The sequence below is a fragment of the Asterias amurensis genome, chromosome 5, assembly GCF_032118995.1.
Source record: "Asterias amurensis chromosome 5, ASM3211899v1".
NCBI classification, from domain to species: Eukaryota; Metazoa; Echinodermata; class Asteroidea; order Forcipulatida; family Asteriidae; genus Asterias; species Asterias amurensis.
In genome coordinates this window covers 15,342,146-15,356,801 of record NC_092652.1, presented here as the reverse complement: position 1 = coordinate 15,356,801, position 14,656 = coordinate 15,342,146, and the positions used below count along the sequence as shown (strand labels likewise).

The 14,656-nt window shown below is 38.1% G+C and overlaps 1 long non-coding RNA gene across 1 annotated transcript in view; it reads left to right on the top strand.

Moving 5' to 3' along the window:
- The window catches only part of LOC139937465 (uncharacterized), a 97,057-nt gene extending 82,910 nt beyond the window's left edge, over window positions 1-14,147 (top strand). Inside the window, exons 9-12 of the long non-coding RNA XR_011786063.1 lie at window positions 7,569-7,673; window positions 9,251-9,354; window positions 10,990-11,228; window positions 11,707-14,147. This is a non-coding gene — a long non-coding RNA (uncharacterized lncRNA). The remainder of the gene's footprint in view (window positions 1-7,568; window positions 7,674-9,250; window positions 9,355-10,989; window positions 11,229-11,706) is intronic.
- Window positions 14,148-14,656: the final 509 nt, after the last annotated feature.

The window sequence follows — 14,656 nt, the reverse complement described above, 5'->3', positions numbered from 1 at the left end:
AATCTGAAAATACATAGTTTTTGAGAGAGAAGTAATTTTCCACTAAAATATTTGAATTGAATTCAAGACCTGCGCTGAGGTCTCAAAATAAAGCATCTGAAAGCACACAACTTGTGCGACAAAGGTGTTTTTCTTATTAATTTGTTTTCTTCCATTATTCTCTCACAACTTGGACAAACTAATTTAGTTCAAATTTTCACAGGTTTTGATATTTTTACTTTGCATATTATTTTTGAGATTTCACAAGTGAGCAGACTGGTCTTTGACTTTTACCAAATGTGTCCAGTGCCTTTAAGAGTTCTTGCAAATGCTCAACTTGTGTCGTCTTATATTTTATAATAACTTGTTTTCAAAGTTATTCAATTGTCCATAGTTGCAAGGTCACTAAGCACAACACCTGACTCTTATCCTTGGGCTCAGTGGATTTCCTTAGATATGCATCATTAGATATGTCAAAGTTCTACAGATAGTAGCAATAATCCCTCCATATTTACATATAGCACCTTAATCCTCATGGTTATAGGGGCTTAAACCTGATTAAGTATGCTAATTAATCCATGTCACATAATCCTCAATAAACCAAGCTGACTATTCTTACCAGGGAAACAATGCATTAGACCAACATGTTGTGACATCCACTTGTAGCTTGATGGAAGTGTTGTTAGAGATCTTCAAGCTCAAGTGAAGGGGTGACGTTCAGTTCAGTGGTGACACATCATTGAGACTTCCGCACAATTGGTGTTTGTGTTTGTAACTTTGTGGAGGATGCATCCATGGTAATATTAAATTACCTCTAAACAAAGTCTTGCATGGCAGTTAGGTTGCCTCCTTATTTAATCTGGGCCCAACTTCATAGAGCTGCTAGCTACAAAAATGTGCTTAGCATAAAATTTCTTCCTTGATAAAAACAGGATTACCAACCCAATTGCCCATTGCCGCATATTGCTTGTTATTGGTATTCAGCTGTTGTTATTCTGAAAATCATGTGGAACTTTGGTTGGAAATCTTTTTTTTTTTAAAGGAAGAAGTATCATGCTAAGCAAATTTCTGAGCTTAAGCTCTATGAAATTCGCGCCTGGTGTTATAGACACCCAAGTTCTGGGTAACCTAGGACTGTAAAGCCAAGGAAGATACTTTTGCAGCTCTTGGGTATTGGGGAAACTAGCTCACCTGTAAGTTGGTTCTGCTGGTTGAAGAAGTGATTTAACTTTTTTGATCTGGTGGAGGAGGGAAAAGGTTTTTCTATATCTGATGAAGTAACAGCTGAGGGAAAGTTGTACTTTGTGAGGTCTTATTGAGTGTAGAATGCATCTTCTTTGATCTGGTGGTGGTATGGGTGAGGCTTGTTGTAGTCTAGTGAAGGTGTAGGCCTATAAAGGAAAGGTATACTTTGTGAGGTATGATGGAGGGTATTGTAGAAAAGCCTCTTCTTTTATAGGCTGGTGGATGATGAGGCTTAATAATGTAACCTGGTGAATTTGAGGTGACATAGGGTAGGGGAAGTGCCTTGAGTATAGCCCTTTTCACACTGTATCTCATATCCCAGTGGAATGCAGCCCTAAGGAAGGCCCCAGGACCCTTTTTTAACCCACAGTTACCCTAGCTTACTTTCACACTGTGTCCCTGTACCATGGGGTTCCGGTTGCACATTTCAAGAACACCCCCAGGGTTTCACAGCTTACCCCTACTCCAAAGCAGGGGTGACTCTTTCATGGGGTATGCCCATTTTACCAGGGGTAAAACGGGTTTTAAATCAAATGTGTTAGTGGGACTATATCTGCCTACATATTTCGTTGACAAGTCTGGTGTCACAAAACTTGAAAACTGAGTAGTACACGATAGTCTTTATACCTTAGTTTTGTTTAGAAAGCTTATTTAAAAATTGAAAGGAATGCCATTACGCATCAATATTAAATATTTTGAGTTACATCTTCTTGTGCAGATCGGCAAGAAAAAAACAACTCAAAGTGAATCAAATTTTTATTCAAAAAAATTGAAGTTTGATATAATATAAGTAACATTGGAAGAAAGTTCAACAGTTGACTTGATAAACTTTTTTGTCCCCAGTTTGCCCATCTTGCCCAACTTTGTGATTTTAGGGGTTAACATTATTTGCTCAACAAATCTGTAATAGTTCAATCTTAGGTAACTGAAAGTGACAGCAATAATTATGTTCTTTATAAACAGAGAAATAATTGTACGGTTACATTCAATTCAACATGTTTTAGAAATCCTAGAAGTTTGATTAGAAAGTGGGTTTATATTCCACGTTTGAAGTGGTTTAAATGGTTTGAGTGGTTGCTGCTGAGATCAGGTTATTTCATCAGACACTGCAAAGCGTTTACTGAAAAGGATGCAGTCTTGAAAGAAAGAAACATTGACATTAAGAATAAAGCGGTGAAGGACCTCATTCCTTTGGTAGCCTAATTACCTGTCCTTAACTATGCTACCCTTCCAGTCAAAATCGTTACCAACCTGTGAAAATCACTGAGAGGCTCGTATTGATCACTAAGAAGTGATGTGTGCCGAGGCGCTCTATAGATCTCACATAGTATTGCCTCTGGTTCAACCGGCATGGCCACTGAGGATCAGCAGAAGTATACCCTCTCGTGTCTCGTGCTTGCCTCGGTTTATTTTCCTTCTTCCCCCCTGTGATACCCTACCTGCTGCAAGGGGCGTATTGATCGGCATAGAAGTGATGGGTTGTGGCTGATGTGGCACGTGCCTATGAGCTGGTAGTATTGATGTCAGATGCCCAGGTGTTTGGGCGATGCATTGATCTTGTGTTGATCTGACTGAGGGCGCAACTGGCTTGAGATACCAAGCGTTTCATCCCCATGGCAAGTTAAAGCATATCTGCATCAAATCTGGATTATTTTGTTGTAGAATTGTTGGTCGGTCATAGCAGCAACCACATTCTGTAAAAATGTTAATGATATCGTTTTTTGTTGTTATAAAGAACTTATCCTGATTTGTAAAATAGCAGAGATTCACCAAAAAAGTAATCATATCATTAGAAATGAAGTGGCGCAAAACCAGAATATTCTGGCTTAAAAATTAAGTGGTATAAAACCAAGAGTACTCTAACTCAAGTATTAATTGTCAAATATACTTAAAGTCAGGGTATACTTTTTGTAATTGTCAAAGACCATCCTCAGCTGGTGTGCCCCATCATTTATGCATCAAATAAAAAATCTGTGAACATTTTGGCTCAATTGGTCTTCAATTGAAGTTGCAATAAATAATTTAAGAATGTGACCCTTGTTGCACAGAATTCTGTGTTTTCAGATGCATGCATGACTTTCAGATTCAATATGTTTGTGTTAAAATTTCCCCTTTTATCTAATAACATTACTTCAGAGTGTTGTTTCTATTAATGTTTTATAATATCAACAGCTATCCAATGCTCTTTGCCAAGTAAGTTTTTATGGTTGTTTATCTTTGGAGTATTTACCAAAGGCGAACCCTCCCTTTAAACTTAAGGACACTACAATTCTTAAAAGGAAAGAGAACATGCTACAAACTAGTTGTATGGGTGAATATTTCTTGTAAAAGCAATCATGTAGTCAATGTTCTACATTAAAGGCAGTGGACACTAATGTAATTACTCCAAATAGTTATTAGCATAAAACCTTACTTGGTAACGAATAATGGGCAGAGGTTGATAGTATAAAACATTGTGAGAAACGGCTCCCTCTGAAGTAACGTAGTTTTCAAGAAAGAAGTAACTTTCCACCAATTTGATTTTGAGGTCCCAAAATCAAGCATCTGAAAGACCAATTGAGCTAAAAATTTCACTGGTTTGTTATTTTATGCATATGTTGAGATACACCAAGTGAGAAGACTGGTCTTTGACAATCACCAATAGTGTCCAGTGTCTTTAAGTTGACAGCTGTATGCTTTACTGAACATATATTTTAAGGGGTGTGGTTCACAAAGAAAAGACAAACAAATTTGAAAGTCTTTAAAACATATCTGCACAATGTCTTTTGTGTTCATATTAAGTTTTGGGGTTGAACAACAAATTGACTGAGGAGCAAGACTTGAACCTCCAGATGCCAGTCAGAAACTATTCAACTTGTATTCAACCTGTAACTGTGTAGATAGGGATCACACCACAGAACAACCTGGGAAGCGACAGCTGACAGATCGCTTAAAGACTCTGGACACTATTGGTAATTGTCAAAGACTAGTCTTACTTGGTGTATCTCAACATGTGCATAAAATAACAAACTTGTGAAGATTTGAGCTCAATCGGTCGTCAAAGTTGCGAGATATTAATGAAAGAAAAAACACCCATGTCGCACCATGGTCACACAAAGTTGTGTGCTTTCAAATGCTTAATTTTGAGACTTCAAATTCTAAATCTGAGGTCTTGAAATCAAATTCTTTGAAAAGTACTTCTTTTGCGAAAACTACCTCACTTCAGAGGGAGCTGTTTCTCACAATTTTTTATACTATCAACCTATCCCCATTACTTCTAATCAAGAAAGGTTTTATGATAATAAATATTTTTAGTAATTACCAATAGTGTCCACTACCTTTAATAGGATGCAGCTTTTTGTTCATATTTAATTATAGATTGTCTTCTCAAATAAACTTCTGTGCTGGCCCTTCAAGTGTGCATAAATAAAGTGTTTTTGTGTAAAAAAGAATTTAATTAGATTTCCCAACTACTTAAGATGCTTTGATCCCATCTTCCCTTTAGTAACTATAGCAACATAATAGCATCCCGCCAATCATATTGCACCCTGCCAGCTACTAACTGTCATCACTCTGTCTGGTGCTCCTAATAGTATGTCTGGACGTCAGCCCGGAACCAGACTGCCATTCAGTTTGTCTTCTTTTCCCACCCTCTGAATTTCCCTGTTCCTTCAAGTTATTTTAATATCCTCAACAGAAATGAACACTTCCATCAACTTGCTGTACTCAAAAAGTTAGCAATAAGATGGTGTGTTATTATTATGAAATAGGAAGTACAGACTGGACTTGTATTACCGTTTGGTTTTGAGCTCTCCATCATAATCCGCCATATGAAGCATACAAGGAAAAACTAATCAGCTTGCAGAGCCTTTATGTTAGTGGTTGAAATAGTCCAACACAAATAAAGTCATCTAACTCCTACATCTCAGAATAGTTGTTGAAAACAATAATAAAAAGGCACGCGACACCTTCGATAATTGTCAAAGACCAGTTTTCTCACTTGGTCCACCCAACATATGCATCAAATAACAAATCTGTGAGCATTTGGAATAATGCAAAAGAATAATGAAAGAAAAAACACCCATGTTGCACAAATTTGTGTGATTTCAGATGCCAAAAAAAGGCTTCAGGTCTGAAGTCTTTCAATATTTGAGGGAGCCATTTCTCACAATGTTGTACATTACCAATATCTCTCCATTGTTTGTTAACAAGTGAGTGTTTATGCATACAATTAGTTTGTGGTATTATCAACAGTGGCCACTGACTTTATTGCCAAACGTTCTTTAAAGCCTTTGGACGTGGTGGGGGGGGGGAGGGGACAGTTATCCGTCGCTGTTTCTTTGAAGCATAAGGGACAGGAATATTAGTGATAAAGTGCATTGATGATTGTATTTTTTTACTTTGTTGAATAGATCATTTTAATGCTTAAAAAGTAAAGTGGTTTCTTTCATTACTAAGTTTAAAAACCTTGAGAATCAGGATTGGGGTGGCACAGCACTGATGAGAACCTAGAAATTACTGGGTCAGATCTTGGCTTTGAAGATCACAGTACATGTATCATTAAACAAGATCACAACAAAATGGTGGAATGTAATTTCATAATAGGAAGGAAGTGACTTTTATGATCAGGATATTGTATTGTGTCACACTGAACCATGGAGACTCTTGGCCCCTGGATTCACCCCCGATACATGGAGGAAACTGTGTCCCAGAGTTTGATGTTCATACCTTGTCGCTTTGGATGCTGCAAAATAATTGGTGTGTGTTTGACGGAAACAGCGGGTTCTTAAAGACTTAGTTGGAAAAGAGAAGACAGATACTTTTTCCAGTTAAGAAGAAGAGAGTGGAACAAGAGATGGGGACTAGCTGCGTGTTACAGCACCACAGTGACGCATCACCACCTGTCAGTGATGTTCTGTCACTTTCACTCATCCGATGGGATGTCACCAACTTCCACAAGTCAACCTTGATGCAATGTTTCCTGCTCACCTAGCACTGAAATCCCACTGGGGTCCAGTTCGCACGCAATCCTGCCGCCAGAAACCCTCTTTTTGCCTGTGTCGGGGGTGAACTATGGACTATAGAGAATCATCATTGTTGTCCTATACCCACTTGTGCATCCCAACTGGCTCTAGTTTCTTATCACCTGTGACAAGTATTCAATCCAAACTAAGGGGAAGTGTAAACAAGAGGGAAGTCCTGAAGTTTTGTGTCAACTCATCCTTCTATTATTATGACTTCCCAACTACAGATGAATAAGCTGCTATCACCTGTTTAAGGATGAAATTAGCCTAAGCTTTTTTCCTGTCTAGTCATAAAACAGACACAATTGTTCTCTGTGTTAATTTCATTAATATGTATTGAGATGGTTGGAAGAGTGGAGGGCAGTGAAGGTAAAGGCCACTGAGTCAGGAAGTGGGGTAGGAGGAGAGATGGTCTAGAATCTGTGAATGACTTATCTGGCCCACATGCAGGCAGTTTATGTTAGACTGGATGTGCGGTCTAACTAACCTAATGTGTTTTGTGTGCAGACAGTGGTGGGATGTAAGGAGGTTATGTGTTTTCTTGAAATGTTTGACAATGAGACTTAGGTAAACACAGATAGAGATCAGTAAAATAGTACTCTACAATGACATCACTTTTGCTCCAAATGTTAGACAGACAAACTTTCCACCACTCACGTGATCACGATATCGGCAAACCAGACCGCAGTGGTACAGTCAGTATAGGGGAGTACACATAAAGCTTGTGGTGTCTGCTCATGTATGTTAATGAATTTTGACACGTCTGAGTTCCGGGTATCTGAGCTTCTATTTTTAGCATTAGTGCAGAGTACTATGGTGATAATTAGAACAAAATCTCTGTTGGTATAAGCATAAAGTAGACTCATTTCCATTCTATGTAAAAGTTGTTTGTTGGCAGGTTTCTGCAACACTCATAGATCATCTATATTATTCCACAATGATGTGCTCCACAATCTTACACCACTCTAGTGCTTAGAACTAGTCTTCAGTCTTGGACCACAGAGGTCTCAACAATGGCCGTGCAAGACATAGCACACAACAAAATGATACTGTACTTGAATGGACAGCTCTAAACAAAGTGTTCATTCATAGCATGTAACCAATTAAGTTAACTTTTTTGAATAAAATTTGTAAAATAATGATGAGACTTTTATTGTACTATTTTTTTATTTTAAAAACAGATAAACCAAAAACAAGGAAACTCCAGTAACAATACTCAAAGATTTGTGGTCGCATGCATGACAACTTCAATGAAGCAAATGTAGTTGCTATGAAAGAATTGTCAAGAAGTTTGAAGTTAACCTACTTTTCTTCTGTTTAATTATGCAAATTTTCACACAGGTTCTGAAAGTCACACATCTTTGTCTGAGACTTCCATTTTGTGAACTTGAACACTGCCTGCCACCATTTGCTGACTATGACAGAGGATGGACAACACACAAACAGGTGATATCATGCTAACAGGTGGATGAATGATAACATCTACAGTCAGCCTAAGCATCCAGGGGCTTAACTGAATCCTCCGCTTATAGCACATTTTGTGTGTGTGCTAAGCCACGGTTCTCATTGGAATTTTTTCTCGGTGGCCTCGCGGAAAGTTACCGTGACTGGCTTTGGTGTAGTTGTACCATGCGTTCCCACCTGGACTTAAATTCTGCTACGGGACAGTTTAATTAGTGTTTGCGTAATGTTTCACTGAATGGTTGTAGTGAGTTTACAGCACTTTTTAGTATACCGTAGCTGCACAGAAGTCTTCCGCAACCTCTTTTGGCTTGTTAGTTTTACATCACGGTCGCGGTAAATTGACAAGAGGTCAGTTTACCATGCCTCCCCATTGGATTTAATTTTGTCATTCTACAGAGAAGTTGCTGTACTTTAACCCCCCCCCCCAACAAGCAAAACAAATCCAATGGGAACGTTTGTTTGATATCACCAAAGATGCTTTGTAATATACACTTGATACTTAACCAACTGAACCAAGTCCGAAAACCATGTGTTTGACTGAAACAAGTTTGCTTGTATACAGCTCGGGTTTGCTTATGAAGTTCAAACCTTTGCAAGAACAGCCTTGGCTTTTTAGACTGACAAATCGATTTAGATGTTCAATTTTGGAATTGTAATCAAATATTGGTCTGTGTTAAATTCAAAATAAACCATATGAAAACAAATTTGTGTATATAGCTTCCCATTTCTCTCCCAGAATGGCTTTATCATTCTCTATTCTAGTATTCTCTAAGAATTGTCCTGGCATACACCGAAAGCAAAATAGAAATATTCATTTGATCATTCTTCGATGTTATCACTGGACCTTTAAATCTAAAAGTTTTTTCCTACTCATTGGATTTTCGCATAGTATTTCCCCTTCTCCTGTAAATTACAAGCCAGTTGCATGTGAGTGATTGATATTCAAATGTGAACAAGGTTTTTTAGATCACATCAATTAATTAGGAATGTAGTCGTTGAATGACGACAACAGTAAATAGCAGACAAGTCACTGTATCTGTGCTTTGTACGCAGATGAGCACATAATATGTGAAGCTATGAGAGGATTACATACATTAAGTTCCTTTCACATGAGAGTTATTTAGCTTGGGTCCCTTGTTAATATGTAGCTTGGTTGCAAAACTTTACAAAATGTACCCTGTGTAAAATTACAACAATTTTTTCTTCTGTCCAAGTTCAAAATCTTGTCGAACATTGCTACATTTTACAACCATGCAAAAGTTGAGCAAGGGACCCTTGCTAAATTGCTCATGTGTGAAAGGGACTATTCTGATAAATGGAGGAAAGCATGGGGGACCCACAGACACTGCGGATCTCACACAGACAGACAAACAGACAGACTGACAAGAGACCATGAAGTGAAAGAGCCAGTCATAATAATCCAACAGTAAGTCACATTAATTACACCTACCAAAAGACATACCACCTTCGACTCTCTGATGCCATGTTGACCTGCATGTTTACTTCAAACTCTTCTATATCTGAACAGATCCAGTTAATCACCCTGCTTATCCTTACAGAATGAATTGCAGAGACGCTCATTAAAGCACCTGTGAAAAATCGTCATTTAAGGGGAACAGTACAATTACAGCAAGGGGAGCTATTCGTCACTTGACAATCTCAGGTAAGTCCCCCTTTCCCCTTCAAGGATCATATAATATACATGGAAAGGTCATACTCTAACACCTCGCTGCGATTCCCCCTCCCTCACACAACTTCAGACCCACCTGTGGCATTTGTCAAGAGGAGGACACTTACAAATAGGAGACCAAATTTTCTGTTCCTTGGTAACTTTGGGATATCCATAATGAAGCTGTGTCAGTTGTTATTACAGTGAGTCTTATCAGGGGGTTAGGAACAGGCTTGTTTAGAGGTACTACGAGTGTGTGGAGGGGGGGGGGGGGGGGGAGATGAGTACCGGAAACAAGGGTGCTCTGGCTGGCTCAGGCATGCTCAGGGTGACTTGGATGGATGGGCAAGAAGACCGTAAGCATGTAGGGATAAATTGCATAGACCTCTACAGAGTTAATGATAAGAATCCATGGATTAAGGGATTTAGATACTGAAGTATTCCCATGGGGAGGGGGGTGGCAAGGGGGAGGAATCTTCTTCATCACAGGATTTGAAGGTAATGATAGGAAGAGTATATCCTTCCGTGGTTTTACTACAAAAAAATGATGTTTTGGCAAAAACATCAATATAGTGTTGTCAGATTAATGTAGCCGTTGTGGTTGTATACATTAGCCGTGCTCTCGGTGGCAATTTCCCTCAGTAATACTCAATGTCTAGCGGAAAGGGGTCTTCTCACGCTCTTTCCTTTTTATTAGATGTACTTGGTATAATTGTTTTATGGGTTTTATTTTTCTCCTGGATGGGGTCCGGCATTAACCTGTATCTTAACAAACTGTGTCTACTAAAATCTGAAAAGAAATTCTCCAGGTAGTTTTCTCTTTTCGATAGAACTTGATAGAAAAAAATTCTCACAAATTCTAATGGTTTTTAGGGTCAATCTTTTGGATTCACCTGACGATTTTGTAATATTTTGAAACATTATTCAGTGTCACTTCATCACCTTGATCTTAATGTGAGAATGTCTCAAGTTATATATTGAACTAAACCATATCAAATAAATATTTTCTTGGCTGAGCCTAGTACAGGATGTTAAAATTTCACGAAGTGAAATGTGATACCACAGTATTATTGAATAAGGAAATGGAATCACACATGGCCTTTGTAACCAGTGAACATTTTGTAGTGCATGGTATGGTGCTACACTAGACACAGTGCTTTACTACAAAGGGATTCAAAGTAAGGATTTTTTTTAAACACTTGTAGTTATTTAATAGATGTTAAACTTGCATTGGGGATAAGAATATTTATTTTTTTGGTTTTACCCATATACACCGATGTGTGTTAGCACTGTATACTCAGTACTTACCCAAGTTCTGTGAAAAAATCACAGGCATATCACTCGGGTGGGATTCTAACCCATGACCTTTGCAATTCTAGAGCAGTGTCATACCAACTAGATGAGTTGATATTGACACTTATTTATAGTTTTGTTTTTCTTGGGTGGGTCAGGCAAGTCATTTTAATTTTCACATAATTGGAGCTACTTTACACAGAATCCGTGGCTCAGGTACTGTGCACTTCTCTTAATTGCCATAATCCTTTAATCTTGTTGACTAATTGGTAAAGAAGTGGAATACCGAGTTTCTGAAGTAGTCTTTCCTTCCTGTCTGTTTCCTGTTATCTGCAGTCCGGATCTAAATGAGGATGGCCATTGCCACGATGTAGTCCCTCAGTACGTTACAACCAGGAGATCCTCACTGTCCAACTCCATAGGGAGCGGGACAACGGGAAGTGGGATTCAGCATTGCAATCAAACGTGAGGCATCCCCACACCCCAAATGCTGCCACATTGTCTGCTGTCAGCGCCCGGTTAACGAAACCTTTCCTCTCCTGGGAACCTTTCTCCTCCTTGATCACATCATCAAGGTACCAAGGCTCTCAAAGTTTTCAAGTAACCATTTAGTTGTTTGTTGTATATAGAGGGCGCAGTGCACTCTACCTCACCCATGCGATTCAGACCTGACCTTCACGTGGTGTGAGTCACAACATGAACTTTTATATCACTCCTCATTTGTTCATCAAGTTAGGTGGAGACAAAAGATTGAAATCAGATTTGACATGTTCAGACGGATGACGGAGTAGGGATTTGAAAAAAGGGTGGCCCAAGTTTGAATCTGTCTGTCAGTACCTGAGTATCAGTGGGGGTGATTAGTTAAGGCAAGATGACTCGAACATTGTGAGTTTTAAAAGTTTCCGACCACTTTGATGAGTTGATGTTGACACCCAAAATAAGAACTGAAATTTATCAAGTTAATTGTTCTTAAATGACACAAATTTTGTTTGTTGAAAGTACTTTGTTGCAGTTTATGGTGCTTATTTGTGAATCCACTTCTTATCTTTACAGGGAGCAAATATCCATCTTCATAGATCCAAGGTTCCAGAATGGGAGGTTCTTTTATCTGCAACTCACTGTTCGTTGTTTACCAACCTGTGCTTGTCACCGATGGGGAAGTAACAAAAAAAAACGGAGAATGAAGTATTTTAACATGCAGAGACTTGGAAAAAATTTCCCCTGAAAAAAGCTGGATGGATCAAGAGAACATTTGCCTCTTTCAACAATATGAACATTAAACCTAGAAGAATTAAAACGATTGGTTTTGCATATTAAACAGAAGTTAGTAATAAAAAACAATTCAACAATTTATCTGGATTAAATTGTTTGTTTTCAACTTTTTCCTCAACTTTGTTTGTTAAATTGCTTGCAGGGCTTCCATACTGCAAGGTGACAGCTTGCTGATATCTTTTAAGACAATTCCACTGTTTTGCCAATTTAGTGCTGATTTATGGGCTAAATTGTCAGCAAATATATCAATCTAAGTCCCTTTTGAAATTTTTCAGCTGAATACAGTGTCCACCTTTTGAGAAAGCAGCAAAAAACTAGCACAGTTTTTTCCAGCAAGACCGTCGAACCCATTTTGTGTTTTAGCATGACTCGGGTACCAGCCGCATCTCCAGCCATAGCATGTACAAATGGACACCACATAAATTTGAGCCTCAAAAACTCTCCCTTTAGTAAAAACTCTTCTTTTGGTGAGCTTTGGAGGTTCAAGTTTTTGACATAATTTTCATTGATATCTAATCAATGGAACATTTCAGATTTAATGATTTTGCAGGGTGTCTACCATCATTACCATATTTGTAACAAGTTAGCTTTCAGATAGAAATTAAACCTTGCTGAGTTTTTTTCTGGGTCATTACCAAAGTACGACCAAACCTTTTTGTGACTTGAAGACAAAGGGACAAGTCTAGTCACATACATGTGGTATACTCACCACCATGTATTTGAATCATGCACCAACTGTTGTCCAGGGGTCGATTTCACAAAGAGGTAGGACTAGTCCCAACTTAGGACTAGTCCTAAGAGATATACAAATTGCATGGATAGTCCTAAGTTAGGACGAGTAACTGGTCCTAACTCGAGATAAGACTAGTCCTAACTCTTTGTGAAATCCACTCCAGAAATATCTTTTTGTCATGCTAACTTACTTCCATAATGTGCCTCATGCCTCATTTGCTTTTTAGTTTGCACTGAACCCAAATAAAGTCCTTTTCAACACAAATTCACAAATTGTGTAATCAAAGTTTCAACCTAATACAGGTGTTCTGAAGAAAACAATACATTTGTTTGTTGTGCCACCAAGAGTGTTATGAATGGGTGATGAGTTAGTAAGAAACGTGCCCACACAGTTTATTTGTTTTTAACACCCTTAAAACAAAGGGTATTTTGCTCAGTCTTTAAAAGGCCCACAGTGAACACCCCACCCACATTAAACTCTAATTATGTTGTTTTCATTATTATTCATAAGTCAAATGTCTTTTGAGGAAACTTTTATACTAGGATTGGCTGAGATACACATAGTATCAGCTACCTTGATCATGGATCCATACTGATTAAAGACAGTGGACACTATTGGTAATTGTCAAAGACTAGCCTTCACAGTTGGTGTATCTCAACATATGCATAAAATAACAAACCTGTGAAAATTTGAGCTCAATCGGTCAATCAAACTTGCGAAATAATAATGAAAATAAAAAAACATACTTGTCACACGAAGTTGTGTGCGTTTAGATGGTTGATTTCCGAGACCTCAAGTTCTAAACCTGAGGTCTTGAAATCAAATTCATGGAAAATTACTTCTCTCTCGAAAACTATGGCACATCAGAGGAAGCCGTTTCTCACAATGTTTTATACCATCAACCTCTCCCTGTTACTCGTCCCCAAGAAAGGCTTTATGATAATAAATATTTTGAGTAATTACCAATAGTGTCAACTGCCTTTAAGTATAATCTGACATTGACATTGTTTCACCTCTAAACTATACATTTCAACTGGGCCATGTTTGTTTGGTTGTCCTGGATCCTGTGCTCAAATGTTGATGTTTTATATTTCCGTTTCAAAGACAAAGACTTGACGATTAAAGCATGACACCCGTGAACAGGATATTAAATCATTTCCTTCTCAATGACACCATTTTGGGGATTTTGCCGAACTTACTTTTGTTTCTAAAATAGAGGAGGGCCCCAACCTGTTACCGACAGGTGCTGTAATGTATTGCAGGGATTGGGGTTAGGAGTGAGCTGGTTTCTATTTCTGTATACATTGTTTCATTGGTCATGTTTAATCTACTTGCAACTAGAATACCATTGGTGATCTCTGCCCTTCCCTCCTATAACACCTACTGAAATGAATAAGGGAAACCAACATAGATGACATTTTAATTGCAAACAATTTACATATAGTTAGCTCATGACAATCCTGAAACCTGTGTTCTGACCCCAATTCCTTATTTACACATCTGTGGGACAATGTCTTGACCACTGTTGTCCCTGGAATGATTAAGGGTCTTGGCGCCAATGCCTGTTCTACACCCTCACCACCCCCCCCCCCCCCTTAAGTCTATCATCTCCAAACTGCGAAGTAGATTGTGCTGTTTAAAACAATTTGTTGAAATTGTTTGAAAGTAATTAATTTGCAGAAAGAAATTTTATTAAAAGTTTTGTTCATGAATTTTATTTGACAGTAAACTTATGATCACAACACTTAAATCTATAATTTCTACCAAAACTCTAAACTATACATCAGGTGAAAACCGGAATTTCAGTTGAAATTTAGGTTTACAGGTGTGGGAAATGTTTGAATGTGATCAAAAAACATATTTTTTATCAAACTACCAATTGTCAATATCTTCAGGGAAGTATCAAAATAAATGTGTATTTGAATTGAATTGAAGATGACCTTTACTAATAACATAAATATTGTTCTTGAATTTTGTCCTTTGTTACGCCCTTGATAG